This window comes from Ovis canadensis, chromosome 11 (assembly GCF_042477335.2).
Source record: "Ovis canadensis isolate MfBH-ARS-UI-01 breed Bighorn chromosome 11, ARS-UI_OviCan_v2, whole genome shotgun sequence".
In the NCBI taxonomy this organism is placed as follows: domain Eukaryota; kingdom Metazoa; phylum Chordata; class Mammalia; order Artiodactyla; family Bovidae; genus Ovis; species Ovis canadensis.
In genome coordinates, this window is record NC_091255.1 from 17,970,711 (window position 1) to 17,988,157 (window position 17,447).

General features: G+C 46.0%; 1 protein-coding gene and 2 non-coding genes across 6 annotated transcripts in view; all 3 read right to left on the minus strand.

Moving 5' to 3' along the window:
* TEX14 (testis expressed 14, intercellular bridge forming factor) overlaps window positions 1-17,447 on the minus strand; it is a 126,733-nt gene that overhangs the window by 93,665 nt on the left and 15,621 nt on the right. The window lies entirely within an intron of this gene.
* Window positions 1,748-1,961, minus strand: LOC138415609 (small nucleolar RNA U3). Its single transcript, XR_011247355.1, has one exon. It is a non-coding gene; the product is annotated as a small nucleolar RNA U3 (small nucleolar RNA).
* Window positions 10,409-10,623, minus strand: LOC138415613 (small nucleolar RNA U3). Its single transcript, XR_011247360.1, has one exon. It is a non-coding gene; the product is annotated as a small nucleolar RNA U3 (small nucleolar RNA).

Genomic DNA, 17,447 nt, shown 5'->3' on the forward strand with positions numbered 1-17,447 from the left:
AGAAGTTAGAGTTTCAAACTCTCATAAGAGGTGACCATGACTAAAGCAGAGATGGGGGCTGGGTGGGTGAGAATCAGAGCTGGAAAACAGAACCTTTGGGGTTTTGCCATAGGATTGCACTACCTGTACACACTTTCTAAATTTTTAAAATAAAGCTGACTGCTGCCTTTGACATCATTTCTTCTCCCAAAAAATGCCTGAGTGCCAACTATGACAATACTAGCTACTATTTATTGTGAGTTTGCCAGCCTCCATTCATCATTTTAACTGCTTTAACTATGAGACCAATACAAGTACAATCATCCCATTTTTAGGGATGGGGGAACTAAGGCACAGAAAGGCCTGAGGTCTGTCAATAGCAGAGCTGGTAGGTGTCACCTTAACCACCATCCCGGTTTGGCTTTCTAGGTGCTAAAGATTACTCTAGGTACTGGGCAAACAGAGGTCCCTACTCTCACAAAAAGCTTACACCCTGGTAGGGGAGAGAGGTGACAACAATTACCCAGAGGATGAGATGATAAGGCATGCAGAGGTTGATGAGTTCAGAGAGGGATTTGATGGCCACTTCAGATTTGGGTGCTCAGGGAAGGCCTCTTTTTGGAGGCTGCATTTAAGTGGGGAAAACAATGAATACAATGACCCAAAGAAAGGAACAAGGTTGTGTGTGCCAGCAACTGGAAGACAGCTAGAGAACACAGGGTAGGAGGAAGAGCAGGCAGGCCGATGTCTGAGGATTTTCTGGGCAAGTCCAACTCCCGGGGAGTCTGGATTTTGAGTGTGGGGGATGCCATTGAAAGGCTGGAAGCTGTGAAGACCAGTTCCGAGGCCACTGCAAGCAAGGTGTCTGAAGGAGAGATCATGGTAGCTTGCAAGGAAGAAGGAGAAACCGGGGCTGCTCTGGAAATTCAGTTGGTAGGATGGGACTCACTGGTGGGCTTGCTGCAGGAGGAGGGGTGGGGTGTCAGGGAAAGAGATTTCAAAGATTGACATGTTGGTTTGCACCTGAACAATTCAGTGGGTGGTGCTGCTACAGTAAAGACTGGAGAAAGAGGGATTTCTCATTTAAAGGAGGGGCATTCTCACAAAGGGGGAAAGGAGTGCTCACCTACTGTCCTTGCTTTATCTAATTTCACCCTTAATGACAGCTCTGTGTGTTGATGCTATTTGTATTACATTTACATAGAGAGACAGGTTGGGGTCAAGGAACTTCCCAGGAACCCACAACTAGTAAATAACAGACCAAGGCATATTCCAGAGCATAAACGGCTCCTCTCACCGCTCCCAATATTTAAAGAGGACAGAGAACTAATTTAGGCCTACAATGAAAGCTTGGCCACTATAGATCCATAAAGAGAAACTCATGGAACAACTACATAGATTTAATAGCAATGAGAGTAAAAGAGGTTTAACACTGACTAATAATGGCGATAGTGGTAAAGACCAAAAAGAGACGCGGGTTCAATCCCTGGCTGGAGAAAAATACCCTGGAAAAGAAGATGGCAACCCATTTCAGTGTATTTGCCTAGGGAATCCATGATAGAGAAACCTGTCACGTAACACACAGTTCACACGACACACAGACAAATATGGAATGACTCAACACACACAAAGCTATAAAAGGTAAACCCTCCAGTGCTGTGACAAAGGCCACTGGCATGGTATTTAAAACATAAACAAAATGACTGAACAGAACAACAAAAACTATAAATGACTAACTTCCCTTAGGAAAACATCAATTGTAAGTGAAACCACTCAGATGGTGTCCTCCCCCTCTTACTCTCCCAAAGGAAGAGAAGAACGATCATCAATGGTCAATGGCAGCTGCAGAAGCAACACCAAGGACCGGCTTCACGCTCAGGAGAGAACACTGCATCTCCTCCTCGTGGTTTCGGGTGCTCTACACGATCAGAGAAACTTCTCTAGTAACAAACTATAGAAATGATCCCTGAAAGTATAGTCTTATCCTCCACCCCCTGCCGCTGCCAGGCCTGTGCTAGCTGTGAACTTTTCACTGAGGGCAACCATGTCCCCACCATTTTGCCATTTTTTCCTTCTACTGGGAAAAAAACAGGAAGAGCTCTTGCAATAAGCTTTCAAATGTTGTCACTTATTAATTCATTTGAACATTTTCACTGAAAATGTAATTTAACTGTTTTTAAAAATCAAACTTAATTTACATAATACAGAGTGACAGCCAATCACAACCCCAGTCTTTATTTTTTTTTTTAATTTTTTATTTTTTTTTTTAAAAGAATAAGAAAAAAAAGGCAACGAGCGGCACACGGCCCCACCGCGGGGCCGGCGCACCCAACTCCCTCCCCTCCCACGGAGGGCGGGGGAGTTCTGCTCTGCCCACGTGCTCTGGCAGTCGCCACGGTGGCCACTGCGCACTCGGGAGGGGCAGCGGCTGGGGGCTCCGGTACCCCAAGGCTCCCTCTCGGATCGCTAGAGAAGGCGTTCTCACCGAGGGCGCGCCGTCCCTCCCCCGGACCGTCTCACCTTCGGGCCCGCGGAGGCGCTCCTCCAGCCACCAGGCCTCAGCTGGGCGGGAGGGGTCTGCGGTACAGGGAAGCGGACCGCCACACAGGAGCGTGTGCGCGGTCAGGGCCAGAGCAGAGCCCGCGCGTCCCGCCCCCCAGCAAGGCCTCATCCACCAAGGCCTCCACGACGAGGGGAACAGGCACGCCTCTCCCTACCGCCTCGACCCCCCCCAAAAAAGAGAGCCACTCTCTGGACACCCACGCCACCGTGGCGGGGACCCGAGGGGGACACCGGGTTGAGGGAAACGACACCACCGCTCGGCCTCAGGCACCTGAGGGACGACCTGGAGCGCTCCAGGGGCACCGCCGAGGGTCACACGAGGCACGCTCACACACCCGCGTGGGGCGCGCAGCGCGGCGGCGGCGGCACAGCCCTCCCCGCCACAGGGAGGGCCGCTCGCCGGGCACACGCCGAGCAGGCGAAGCGGGAGCAATCTGCTGTGTCAGAAGACCCACGGCGCCCACTGACGCCCCGAGGCAAGGGACAGCAGGAGACCGAAGATCAGGGCCAGAGGCCACACACCCAACCCCTGCCTTCCTCACCCTCCCTGATGGGCAGCGGGGGGGAAGACAAGCGAGGGGCCCCGCGGACAGACCGAGAAGAGCGGACACGCTCACTGGGAACGCCCGTCCCTCGTCTGGCACGGCTTAGGCTCGGCCCGGGAGAACACGACCACACCACATCGATACAACCCCAGTCTTTAAAGCCCAGGAGGCATTTGCTGCACAGAATGACTAACGCCGCCCCGCCCCTGAAAGCGGTAAAGGAAAGGGCGGGTCTCTGCCTTTGCTCCTGGGAACCTAGCTGATTCCACTGATTACTCAACCTTAGCGGCTGCATTCAAGCCAGAGCTGGAAAACAGAACCTTTGGGGGTTTTGCCCTTAGACTCCATTATCAGTTCACAGTTTATCAGTTTTTAAAACAAAGCTAGTTGTTGCATTGACATCCTTCTTCCCTCCCAAATAATTAGTGCTAACTATGAACTGTTGTTATCGTTCAGTCGTTAAGTCATGTCTGACACTTTGCGACCCCATGGACTGCAGCACCTCGGGCTTCCCTGTCCTTCACTTTCTCTCTGAGCTTGCTCAAACTCCTGTCCATTGAGTCGGTGATGCCATCCAACCATCTCATCCTCCGTCACCCCCTTCTCCTTCTGCCTTCAATCTTTCCCAGCATCAGGGTCTTTCCAATGAGTTGGCTCTTCACACCAGGTGGCCAAAGTATTCGAGCTTCAGCTTTAGCATCAGTCCTTCCAATGAATATTCAGGGATGATGTCCTTTAGGATTGACTGGTTTTGTCTCTTTGCAGTTTAAGGGACTCTCAAGAGTCTTCTCCAGCATCCCAGTTAGAAAGAGTGAGACTATAAAAACGCTACCTAGTATTTGCACCAGCTTGCCAGCCACCAGTCATCATTTTAAGTGATTATACAAAATATCATCCCATTTTTACAGACAGGGGGACTGAGGCACAGAAAGATTAGGTAACTTGTTGAGGTCCGTTAATAGCAGAGCTGATAGGTTTCACCCAGCTTTGTTTTCTATGTGCTACAGATTACTCTAGGTACTGGGCAAACAGAGGTCCCTACTCTCACAGAAAGCTTACACTCTGGTAGCGGAGAGAGATGAAAACAATTACCTGAGAGGATGAGATGATGAGGCATGCAGAGGATAAGAGTTCAAACAGAGAGGGATTTTGACGGCCACTTCAGACTTAGGTGCTCAGGAAAGGCCTCTTTTTGGAGGCTGCATTTAAGTGGAGAAAACAATGAATACAATGACCCAAAGAAAAGAACAAGGTTGTGTGTTCCAGCAACAGGAAGACAGCTAGAGAACACAGGGTAGGAGCAAGAGGGGAGGGCAGGCAGGCCAACATCTGAGGATTTTCTAGGTAAGGCCAAGGCCTGTGGAGTCTGCTTCTTCAGGGTCTGCTGTGGGAGTTCTAACTCCTTTGCCATTCATTTGCTGAAGGTCAGAAATGTCTCCTAAACCTGCCCCAACTGCACTCTGTCATCACTGCCCACCCCATTGCTCTACCTAATTCCTCCTCCATTCCCCCTATTAACACAAGGAATCATTATCCACACATTTGATCCAGTCAGAAGACCCGACAGTTATCCTTGACAGCTCCCCTCACTCATGTCTTCAGTGATCCTGATGAAATAAAATTTATGTTTTATATGTCAAAGCAGAACATGAAAAAATTAAACCTAAAATTCTGTGTGTGTGTTTGGGCTTCCTCCATCAAATGCAGTGTGGATCATTGCACATTACTCAGAGTCCCTCAAAGACGGGAGTGCTGGTCAACCATAAATTTTTTTCTCTTTCTTTTGACACTAGCAATGGGGTTTCTTAAAGGAATATCATTCTTTCTCACCTCTGTAGGAGGGCATGGTGACTTGCTGCATACTTCGTACAACTTCACTGGGACTACCTGGTTCCTTGGTGAACTTTATGTAAAATATCAGTATGTCATTTTGATGTACAATTCTTTGGAAAATGTGTATGACAGTCTTCAACTTCTAACAGCTTTCTGAGAGTCTAATCCTCAGATTAGCTCAAATAAAACTCCCATTTTTTTCCGCTTCTTCTTGTTAGTTGAATTTTGTCAACAAATCAACCCCAATTCCCGTCAACTTTACCACTTACGTATCTCACAGATCTCTTTATCATCACTTCACCTTCTCCCAGGCAGATGAATGTAGCAGGTGCCTAACTGGCCCTCACTGCTGTTGTTTAGGCACTAAGTCATGTCTTACTCTGACTCCATGGACTGTAGCCTGCCAGGTTCCTCTGTGCAAACTCACCCCTCCCGAAAAGCCACAGAGCTTTTAGAGTGACCCTAAAATGCACAGCAGATGCAGTCACTCTCCTTCAATGGCTGCCCTTAGCTTTCTGTCCACCATGCTTTGGCCAAAATCTGCCTTCTTTCATTCCTCCTCTGGACTAAAGTCCTATAAATCCTAAGCCCCTCCTTAGACTGAGATACAGAGAAAGAAATCACTATAGAGGACAGGAAGTGATGTCTGCCTACATGTTTCAGAAGATTGACTTGACTGACAGGAGAGTACAGGATTATACAGTCCAAAACACTAATGTGGGTAGCCTATCCCTTCTCCAGCAGATCTTCTCAACCCAGGAATCGGGAATCGAACTGATATCTTCTGCATTGCAGGCAGATTCTTTACCAACTGAGCTGTGAGGGAAGCCCTTAATACCCTTGGGCCACCCCTAATGTGTGAAGGAGCTCATGACCTGTAAATCCAATCAGAAAACAAAAACTCAAAACTGCATCACAGAAACTCCCCTCTCATTTCATTGGAAAAATCACAGACAGTGTTCCCTGCCTCTTACTCCTTCAGGGGAAAAGAAGAGTCATCAAAGGCAAAAAGGTAGTTACAAATGCAACATGAAAAGCTGACTTCACATTCTGGAAAAAAACCTGCCTCCTTGTGGCCTTTGACGACTCCACACAGAAACTTTCCAGTAACAACCTAGAGAAATCTCTTAAAACACAATTGCTTTAACCCCAGAACCTCTGCTGGGGTCATGGCAGTCAGTTCAGTTGCTCAGTCGTGTCTGGTTGTCGGTGACCCCAGGCACTGCAGCACGCCAGGCCTCCCTGTCCATCAACAACTCCCCGAGTTTACTCAAACTCACATCCATTGAGTCGGTGATGCCATCCAACCATCTCATTCTCTGTCGTCCTCTTCTACTCCCGCCTTCAATCTTTTCCAGCAGCAGGGTCTTTTTCAATGAGTCAGTTCTCACCAAGTGGCCAGAGTACTGGAATTTCAGTTTGAGCATCAGCATCAGTCCTGCTAATGAATATTCAGGACTTATTTCCTTTAGGGGTCACAGCAGCTGCACACTTTGTACAGATAGTAACATTTCTCATATAAAGGCAGATTCTTTTTTTCGGAGGGGTGCACACTGTGTGGCTTTCCCTCATGCCTCAGACAATAAAAAAATATACCTGCAACATGGGAGACGTGGGCTCAATCCTTGGCTTGGAAAGATCCCCTGGAAAAGAGCAACAGCTACCTACTCCGGTACTCTTGCCTGGAGAATCCCTATGGATAGAGACTAGCACACTACATGCAGCCCATGAGGTAGCAAAGAATTGGACGAGACTAAATAAAACCTATGGTTTTTCCAGTAGTCACATATGATTGGATGTGAGAGTTGGACTATAAAGAAAGCTAAGCACCGAAGAACTGTGGCTTTTGAACTGTGTTGTTGGAGGAGACTGTTGAGAGTCCCTTGGACTGCAAGAAGATCCAACCAATCCATGCTAAAGCAGATCAGTCCTGAATATTCATTGGAAGGAATGATGCTGAAACTGAAACTCCAATAGTTTGGTCAGCTATATAAAAAACTGACTCTTAGGAAACACGGTGATGCTGAGAAAGCTTACTTCCTGAAACCAGAATTGAGGCCTAAACCTCAATGGTATATACTCCAGCTCAGTCGCTCAGGCTTGTCTGACTCCAGTTCAGTTCAGTCGCTCAGTCGTGTCCGACTTGTTGCGACCCCATGAATCGCAGCACGCAGGGCCTCCCTGTCCATCACCAACTCCCAGAGTTCACTCAGACTCACGTCCATCGAGTCCGTGATGCCATCCAGCCATCTCATCCTCGGTCGTCCCCTTCTCCTCCTGCCCCCAATCCCTCCCAGCATCAGAGTCTTTTCCAATGAGTCAACTCTTCACATGAGGTGGCCAAAGTACTGGAGTTTCAGCTTTAGCATCATTCTTTCCAAAGAAATCCCAGGGCTGATCTCCTTCAGAATGGACTGGTTGGATCTCCTTGCAGTCCAAGGGACTCTCAAGAGTCTTCTCCAACACCACAGTTCAAAAGCATCAATTCTTTGGCGCTCTGTCTTCTTCACAGTCCAACTCTCACATCCATACATGACCACAGGAAAAACCATAGCCTTGACTAGACGGACCTTAGTCGGCAAAGTAATGTCTCTGCTTTTGAATATACTATCTAGGTTGGTCATAACTTTTCTTCCAAAGAGTAAGCGTCTTTTAATTTCACGGCTGCAGTCACCATCTGCAGTGATTTTGCAGCCCAAAAAATTAAAGTCTGACACTGTTTCTACTGTTTCTCCATCTATTTCCCATGAAGTGATGGGACCGGATGCTATGATCTTCGTTTTCTGAATGTTGAGCTTTAAGCCAACTTTTTCGCTCTCCTCTTTCACTTTCATCAAGAGGCTTTTTAGCTCCTCTTCACTTTCTGCCATAAGGGTGGTGTCATCTGCATATCTGAGGTGATTGATATTTCTCCCAGCAATCTTGATTCCAGCTTGTGTTTCTTCCAGTCCAGCGTTTCTCATGATGTTCTCTGCATATAAGTTAAATAAGCAGGGTGACAATATACAGCCTTGACGTACTCCTTATCCTGTTTGGAACCAGTCTGTTGTTCTATGTCCAGTTCTAACTGTTGCTTCCTGACCTGCATACAGATTTCTCAAGAGGCAGGTTAGGTGGTCTGGTAGTCCCATCTCTTGAAGAATTTTCCACAGTTTATTGTGATCTACAGAGTCAAAGGCTTTGGCACAGTCAATAAAGCAGAAATAGATGTTTTTCTGGAACTCTCTTGCTTTTTCAGTGATCCATTGGATATTGGCAATTTGATCTCTGGTTCCTCTGCCTTTTCTAAAACCAGCTTGAACATCTGGAAGTTCATGGTTCACGTATTGCTGAAGCCTGGCTTGGAGAATTTTGAGCATTAGTTTACTAGCATGTGAGATGAGTGCAATTGTGCGGTAGTTTGAGCATTCTTTTGCATTGCCTTTCTTTGGGATTGGAATGAAAACTGACCTTTTCCAGTCCTGTGGCCACTGCTGAGTTTTCAAAACTTGCTGGCATATTGAGTACAGCCCTTTCACAGCATCATCTTTCAGGATTTACAATACCTCAACTGGAATTCCATCACCTCCACTAGCTTTGTTCGTAGTGATGCTTTCTGAGGCCCACTTGACTTCACTTTCCAACATGTCTGGGTCTAGATTAGTGATCACATCATCATGATTATCTGTGTCATGAAGATCTTTTTTGTACAGTTCTTCCGTGTATTCTTGCCACCTCTTCTTAATATCTTTTGCTTCTGTTAGGTCCATACCATCTCTCTGTCCTTTATCGAGCCCATCTTTGCATGAAACGTTCCCTTGGTATCTCTAATTTTCTTGAAGAGATCTCTAGTCTATCTCATTCTGTTGTTTTCCTCTAATTCTTTGCATTGATCACTGAAGAAGGCTTTCTTATCTCTTCTTGCTATTCTCTGGAACTCTGCATTCAGATGCTTATATCTTTCCTTTTCTCCTTTGCTTTTTGCTTCTCTTCTTTTCACAGCTATTTCTAAGGCCTCCCCAGACAGCCATTTTGCTTTTTTGCATTTCTTTTCCATGGGGATGGTCTTGATCCCTGTCTCCTGTACAATACCACGAACCTCACTCCATAGTTCATCAGGCACTCTATCTATCAGATCTAGGCCCTTAAATCTATTTTTCACTTCCACTCTATAATCATAAGGGATTTGATTTAGGTCATACCTGAATGGTCTGGCGGTTTTCCACCCTCTTCAATTTGAGTCTGAATTTGGTAATAAGGAGTTCATGATCTGAGCCACAGTCAGCTCCTGGTCTTGTTTTTGCTGACTGTATAGAGCTTCTCCATCTTTGGCTGCAAAGAATATAATCAATCTGATTTCGGTGTTGAGCATCTGGTGATGTCCATGTGTAGAGTCTTCTCTTGTGTTGTTGGAAGAGGGTGTTTGCTATGACCAGTGCTTTTTCTTGGCAAAACTCTATTAGTCTTTGCCCTGCTTCATTCTGCATTCCAAGGCCAAATTTGCCTGTTACTCTAGGTGTTTCTTGACTTCCTACTTTTGCATTCCAGTCCCCTATAATGAAAAGGACATCTTTTTTGGGTGTTAGTTCTAAAAGGTCTTGCAGGTCTTCATAAAACCGTTCAAGTTCAGTTTCTTCAGCTTTACTGGTTGGGGCACAGACTTGGATAACTGTGATACTGAATGGTTTGCCTTGGAGACAAACAGAGAGCGTTCTGTCGTTTTTGAGATTGCATCCAAGTACTGCAGTTCGGACTTTTGTTGACCATGATGGCTACTCCATTTCTTCTGAGGGATTCCTGCCCGCAGTAGTAGATATAATGGTCATCTGAGTTAAATTCACCCATTCCAGTGCGTTTTAGTTCGCTGATTCCTAGAATGTCAACGTTCACCCTTGCCATCTCTTGTTTGACCACTTCCAATTTGCCTTGATTCATGGACCTGACATTTCAGGTTCCTATGCAATATTGCTCTTTACAGCATCGGATCTTGCTTCTATCACCAGGCACATCCACAACTGGGTATTGTTTTTGCTTTGGCTCCATCCCTTCATTCTTTCTGGAGTTATTTCTTCACTGATCTCCAGTAGCATATTGGGCACCTAATGACCCGGGGAGTCATTACGTGAACCTTAGATATGCAGACTGACACCACCCTTATAGCAGAAAATGAAGAGGAGGTAAAAAGCCTCTGGATGAAAGTGAAAGAGGAGAATGAAAAAGTTGGCTTCAAGCTCAACATTCAGAAAACGAAGATCATAGCACCCGGTCTCATCACTGCATGGGAAATAGATGGAAAACGTAGAAACAGTGTCAGATTTTGTACTTTTGGGCTCCAAAATCACTGCAGATGGTGACTAACTCTTGGCATAAATTGCATCACGGCAGACCTCCGTGTACATCATTAGCTCCTGGAACCCAAAAAAATCTCAGCGATATACAGAACCAAACTTAATCCCCCAAATAGCTAACCTTAAGTCTCACTTTTCAGAACATAAAATAGAAACGAAGAAACCACTCAGACGGCGTTTTCTCCCTCTTACTCTCTCAAATGAGAGAAAAGAACGATCATCAACGGCAGATGGCAGCTGCACAAGCAACACCAGTCGCCTACTTCACGCTCAGAAGAAAACGCTGCGTCTCCTCCTCGTGGTTTCGGGTGCTCTACACGATCAGAGAAACTTCTCTAGTCACGGACTATAGAAATGATCCCTGAAAGTATAGTCTTAGCCTCCACCCGCCAGCCGCGGCTGCGTCTGCGGGAGCCTCTCACTTTCTAGTGACGGCCACATTTGTGTCGCTCCCCTCGCCGCCTCACAAACATTTTTCCATATTCCATCCCGTAACTTGGTAAAACGGCAAACTTCAAAATATCATGTTCGCTCGGAAATAGCCCAGAAACACGTCAAAGCCGCAGGACGCCTCATTAGCATACGGCTTCCTGGCACCCAATCACAGGCGGCCGCTTCCGACTCCTACTCCAGCCCGCCGTCGCCCCAGCCACCGCATCCCGAGCCCCGCAGCCCTCTGCAGGCCGAGCACACGCTTCCTGCCACCGGTCCGCGTGGACGGCCTCTGCCTGCTCAAGTCCGCCTGCTTGGACAGGCCAGATTTCCTCTGTCTTGAAAGAGAGGTGGGGGCGAGGAGGGAGGAAAAAAGACAGAGAACTAGTCTACTCCTGCATAATAACAAAGGCACCCATGTGGTTTATGAACGTCTTCTCCACGACAGGCATTTTAACCCATGGTCTCACTTCCTCCTCTAAAGGGAAAGGGTGTGGTTATGTCCCCACTCTCACACAGGCTGGCTGGAGCACCTGTCACAAAGCTCCTCAAGGGAACCACAGGTGCTGCTAGGTACATGTGGCACTTGATCAGGCCCCGTTCTTTCTAGAAAACCACGGTGTCTTCATCAGGCGGTCTGAGCTCCAGTCAAGTTCATTTCTCTAAGAAAGCATTACATACACCATCTCAAACTTTGGTCGTCAATGACATCTTCCTGGCTTCCACATCTCAGAAGAAGCCAACCATTTACTTGTGGCAAAAGTTAGTCCCAGCGTCTCCTCAAAGAACACACCTTACCTACGATGCTGTGTAACTGTCACTTAACTTCCTGCTGTACAGACCTTTCTGCCCCAGGTTTTCCAGCATGCCAGAAAGCACAGTGCTCTGTGAACAGGCAGTCCGTGGTTTTCTGAATCAACCACATTTTTTCATTGCATCACAGTAACATGAATAAGGTGACTATCATTTCATCTCATCCTATCACCTCTAGTTGAGCAGTTCCTTAAGTCTTAAAGAGTTTTAAGGTCCCTTCCAGTCACTTTCACACAGGAGCCCCTTGTCTCTCGTCTCAGCCCTTCCATATCCATTCTCTGCTCCTCCAGCCTTTCTGGGGACTTCTTGCTATGCATGCCAATCTTGGCCTCCTATGAGCAGATTCTCAGTTCTTCTCATCTCTCCCGGATGCCTCCTTTCAGCTTCCCAGCTAAGAGTGACCACACTGTGCTTTGTGTACATAGCTCTCTGGGTTATAAATGCATTTACTTCCCCTACTCAACTGTGAGGTCTTTAAAAGCAGGAAGCAGGTCATATTGCTCTCTGCACCTCCAGCCGGTTGCCAGCCACTGTAGCTGCCCAGCAAATGCATACTACTGAATGAATGCTGGATCAATGTATGTATCATTCTTTCCCTCAACCTGGTTACTGACATAACTATTGCAAACCGCCTGGTTTTCCCTTCCCTTTTTCTCTACTCCTGCTCCAATAAGGGCAACCTGTCTATAAGAGAGTGGGGTTCCTACCAACACGGTTCTTGGCCATCTTCTCTAGATCATCCTTGGTTTCAGCATGGATTTGCAGACAGGTCTATTCTGGGCTGCGGGCTCATATACTCCGCTTCCATTTGACACGCCACTTGCCTAAATCTCAGGTGTCTAACTCAGGTGGCCCAGACTGACTCCCAAAAGCTTTCTTCCCACACCTACTCCTCTTTCAGGCAGGGATACCACATTCAACCCAGTTGCTCAAACCAAAAAACAAGTCATCCTACTCCTTTCTTTTTTTTAATCTTACTTATTCATTTATGTATTTATTGTTATTTTTGGCTGTGCTGGGCCTTCTGTGCTGCGCAGGCTTTCTTCCAGTTGTGGCAAACAGGAGCTACTCTTCGTTGCGGTGTGCAAGCTCCTCGTTGCAGTGGCTTCTCCTGTGGAGCACAGGCTCTAGGGTACACAGGCTCCGTAACTGTGGCTCCTGGGCTCCAGAGCACAGGCTCAACAGTTGTGGCGCACAGTCGTAGTTGCTCTGCATCATGTGGTATCTTCCCGGATCAAGGATTGAACCTGGGTCTCCTGCTTTGGCAGGCGGATTCTTTACCACTGAGTCACTAGGGAAGCCACATCCTACTCTTTTTTTTTTCTCTCCGCTTAAATACGTCATAGCCTTCTGCAGCCAGAGCAATCGTTTAGAACATAGCAACCTACTCTCAGGTACTTGGCATAAGAGCTCCTAAAATCCTTGGAATGTCCTTAGCATTAGGAATGACAAGTGTCTTTGGTATGCTGCTGAAATGACTCTTGGCTGAGGGGTTCTGAGACAGCTTCAGTATGGGGCTGGTCACGAGAAAGACCACGATTTTCAGCTCTGCCACAGCCCTCCACTTCAAATCCTGTCCCACCTCCAGCAGGAGAGAGGGGCTGAAGACTGAGATCTATCACCAATGGTTGAATCAATCATGCCTGAATAATGAAACCTTCATAAAACCCTAACTGATTATGTTTGGAGACTTCCAGGTTGGTAAACAGATTGAAGTGCTGGAAGGGTGGTATACTCAAAGAAGGCATGGAAGCTCCAAGCACTCTCACACACACACACACACCATGCCTTGTCCTATGCACCTCTTCCACCTGGCTGTTCCTGAATTGTGTTCTTTGTAATAAACCATATCGATAATTACATGAAATGTTAATGGACTAAACACTCCAATTAAAAGGCAGAGAGTATCAGAATGCATTTTAAAATACAAGTCTCAACTCAATGCACTCTACAGAAGACATATTTTAACTCTATAAAGATATTTTATCAGCTGTAAGCATTAGGAGCTTAAAGTGGCTGTATTAATATCAGAAAAATTAGACTTCAAGACAACAAATATTACCAGAGATAAGGAGAGACATCTCATAATGATAATAGGGTCAATTCACCAGGAAGATGTAACAATCCTAAATACGGATGCACCTATTACTAAAATCCTTCCAACAGCCCATGAAGCCTCCTCGAGCTGCAGCTTACCTTGACAACTTCACCCCGTGCCATGCTCTCCTGCCACTTTGCCTTCTTCTCTAGCTCAATCATGCACACACTTTCCCATCCTCTGAGCTCTGCATCACTCTAATCCTCTCTTGCTTCCAACTTTCACCTTTTACTTCTCTCACTTCAACTTTTCTTCTTTAGGGTCTGAGCCTAAATATCACTTTCTCTAAGAATTTTCCTTTGACTGCCTCCCAGACAGGAGGCTGAAATACACTTGTGCTTCCTTCACCCGCTGCCCATCTCAGGACTTGAATTGCTATCTCATGTCTCTGTCTCCTGCTGGATTATATTCGTGGAAGCCAGGACTGTACATTTTTTCTTGGCTGCTCTAATCCCAAGGCTCAATTACTATACATATAATTAAAAACATGAGGAATGAGGGACTTCCTTGGTGGTGAGTGGTTGAGACTCTGTCTTCCGATGCAGGGGGTGTGGGTTTGAACCCTGGTCGGGGAGCTATGATCCCATATGCCTGCTTTGTGGGCAAAAAACCAAAACACAAAACAGAAGTAATATATAACAAATTCTATAAAGATTTTTAAAGTGGTCCACACACACAAAAATTCTTTAAAAAAATGAATACCGTCTGGGCTGAGGTTCTGGAACTCATCCACTGGGTTTTAGAACTCATACTCTGTAGTATCTGGTCTTCTGAATGGGACGAACTAAGTAGGACACCGTCAGGAAATAGTTCTTCTCCTTCTGCTGCCCTCCAGGACACCCTGTCAGTTAGTGCTCTCTTCCCCTCTCCTGAGAGGCACCTCAGGTAGATACCACACTCTTTTAGTCCCTTTGAGGCACTCTAAGCACAGATTCATTTCAGGCAATAAGTTGTTCTATCCTTTGAAATCAAAACTTCTTCCTTGTTCTTCCACTCTTCTAATCTCAAAGCTGTTTCTGACAACTCCGGAGCTGAAGTAGGGAGAGGACCAATGAGATGACAAGGGGCGAAGGCCTTTGTACTTAGCTGATGCTCTTTCTGGCCTCTGGCTTTGTCCTAATGCCTGCTCTTTTGTGGGAGAGGTTAGTGGGTCCTTCAGGGATCTCCACCTTACTACATACTGCCCTAATGCAGGCCACTGTACTCTTCTCCTGACTTTTTGTTTTTTATTTTTATTGGAGTGTAGCTGATGTACAATGTTGTGTTAGCTTCTGCTGTACAGCAAAGTGAATCAGTTATCCACATACATGTTGTTCAGTCACTAAGTCCGTGTGACCTCATGGATCAAAGCATAATGGGCTTCCCTGTCCTTCACTATCTCCTGGAGTTTGCTGAAACTCATGTCCATTGAGTCGGTGATGCCATCCAATCATCTCATTCTCCATCACCCACTTCTCCTCCTGCCCTCAATCTTTTCCAGCATCAGGGTCTTTCCAATGAGTCGGCTCTTTGCATCAGGTAGCCGAAGTATTGCAGCTTCAGCTTCAGCATCAGTCCTTCCACTGAATATTCAGGACTGATTTCCTTTAGGATTGACTGGTTTGGTTTCTTTGCAGTTGAAGGGACTCTCAAGAGTCTTCTCCAGCACCATAATTCAGAAGTATCAGTTCTTCAGCAATCAGTCTTCTATATGGTCCAAATCTCACATCCATATATGACTATTGGAAAAACCATAGCTTTGACTATACAGACTTTTGTTGGCAAAGTGAGGTCTCTGCTTTTTATATGCTGTCTAGGTTTGTCATAGCTTGCCTTCCAAGGCACAAGCATCTTTTTAATTTCACGTATATCACCCTTTTTTTTTTTTAGATTATTTTCCCATAAAGGACATTACAGGTATTGAGTAGAGTTCCCTGTTCTTATTATTTATTATATATATATAGCAGTGTGCATATGTCAATCCCAGTCTCCCAATTTATCCCTCCAATCCCTTTCCCCACTGGTAACCGTAAGTTCTGTATCAGTGACTCTGTTTAGTAAGTTAAGTTCATTTGTATCATTTTTTTTAGATTCTACATGTAAGTGATATAATACGGTATCTGTCTTTCTCTGTCTGACTTGCTTCACTTAGTGTGATAATCTCTAGGTCCATCCATGCTGCTGCAAGCGGCACTATTTCATTCTTTTTATGGCTGAGTAATATTCCATTATATGTAAGTACTATATCTTCTTTATCCATTCACCTCTCAATGGACGTTTAGGTTGCTTCCATGTCTTGGCTATTGTAAATAGTGCTGTTATGATCACCAGGGTACATGGATCTTTTTTAAGTGAGTTTTCTCTGGATATATACCCAGGACTGGGATTGGTGGGTCATATGGTAGTTCTGCCCAGGTAGCTCAGTGGTAAAGAATCTGCCTGCCAAGTGGGAGATGCGGGTTCAATCCCTGGGTCAGAAAGGTCCTCTGGAGAAGGAAACGGGAACCCACTCCAGTATTCTTGCCTGGGAAATCCCATGGACAAAGGAGCCTGGCAGGCTACAGTCTATGGGGTCACAAAAGAGTTGAATATGACGTATCGACTAAACAACAACAATGGCAGTTGTATTTTTAGTTTTCTAAACCACCCTATTGTTCTCCATATGGTTGTACCAATTTACATTCCCACCAACAATACAGGAGGGCTCCCGTTTCGCCATACCCTCTTCCGCATTTATTGTTTGTAGACTTTTTGATGATGGCCATTCTGACCAGTGTGAAGTTATACCTCATTGTAGTTCTGATTTACATTTCTGCTGATTTCTTGCTATAGCTCCAGCCTCTCCGTTGGAATTCTCCCTTCCTTCATAGCTGAGGTCCCTTCAGATGCTCAGCTACCCTCCAGAGTCTATCCCACAGCTGATGAAAGTACGGCTACTCCAACTGCTGGTCTCTCGTGCTCATTCGGCCATCAAGCGCTGCTCCAGGTAGGAGGCAGATGGCAGTCCTCTTGATCTCTAAATTCCAGGTAACATGTCAGGCTCAATTCATGCCACCTTAGTGGCAGCTGGGGTCAGCTGGCATGTTTCTACTGTTCACCAGGCTGAGCCATAGGCTCCCAGCTCCCGGCACCAGAATTCTCTCCAGAAGGTTCACCTGAAGGGCCTCTTACTTGGTTTCCTGTGAATGCCTTTGGAACAGTCTTTTCCTCTGACACTCACACCACTGCCCCATCACCTTCTCTTAGATAGCCTGAGGTGGGTAATGGAGTTGAAGGTCCAAGATCATTTTGGCCATCTCCTAAGAAGTGTTGCTTTAGATCGTGGGGATATATATCACTCCCTGTTTTTCACTCTGAGGCTTTAGACAAAATTGCCAGGCACAGATGAGGTCCTGCTTTGTATCCAGTTATACCTGTCAACCTCACTGCCTGCTCTAGTTTAATATGAAGAATTTGAAGATGCATTAAGAAGTCAGACAGAGAAAGACAAGTATGATATCACTTATATGTGGAAGCTAAAAAACAAACAAGTGAATCTGACAGAGACTCACAGAGACATAGAGAACAAACTAGTGGTTACTGGTGAGGAGAGGGAAGGGGGAGGGACAGAATGGGGGAGGGAATTAAGAGGTACAAACTACATGGATAAAATAAATAAGCTACAAGGATATGTTGTACGACACAGGGAATATAGCCAATAGCTTATGGCAACTATAACTGGAGTAGAGTATAACATTCAAAAATTGTGAATCACTATGTCGTACACTTGAAACTTACAGACTGTACATTAACTATGCGTGCTACGTCACTCCGATTGTGTCCAACTCTGTGCGACCCTATGGACTGTAGCCCACCAGGCTCCTCTGTCCATGGGGATTC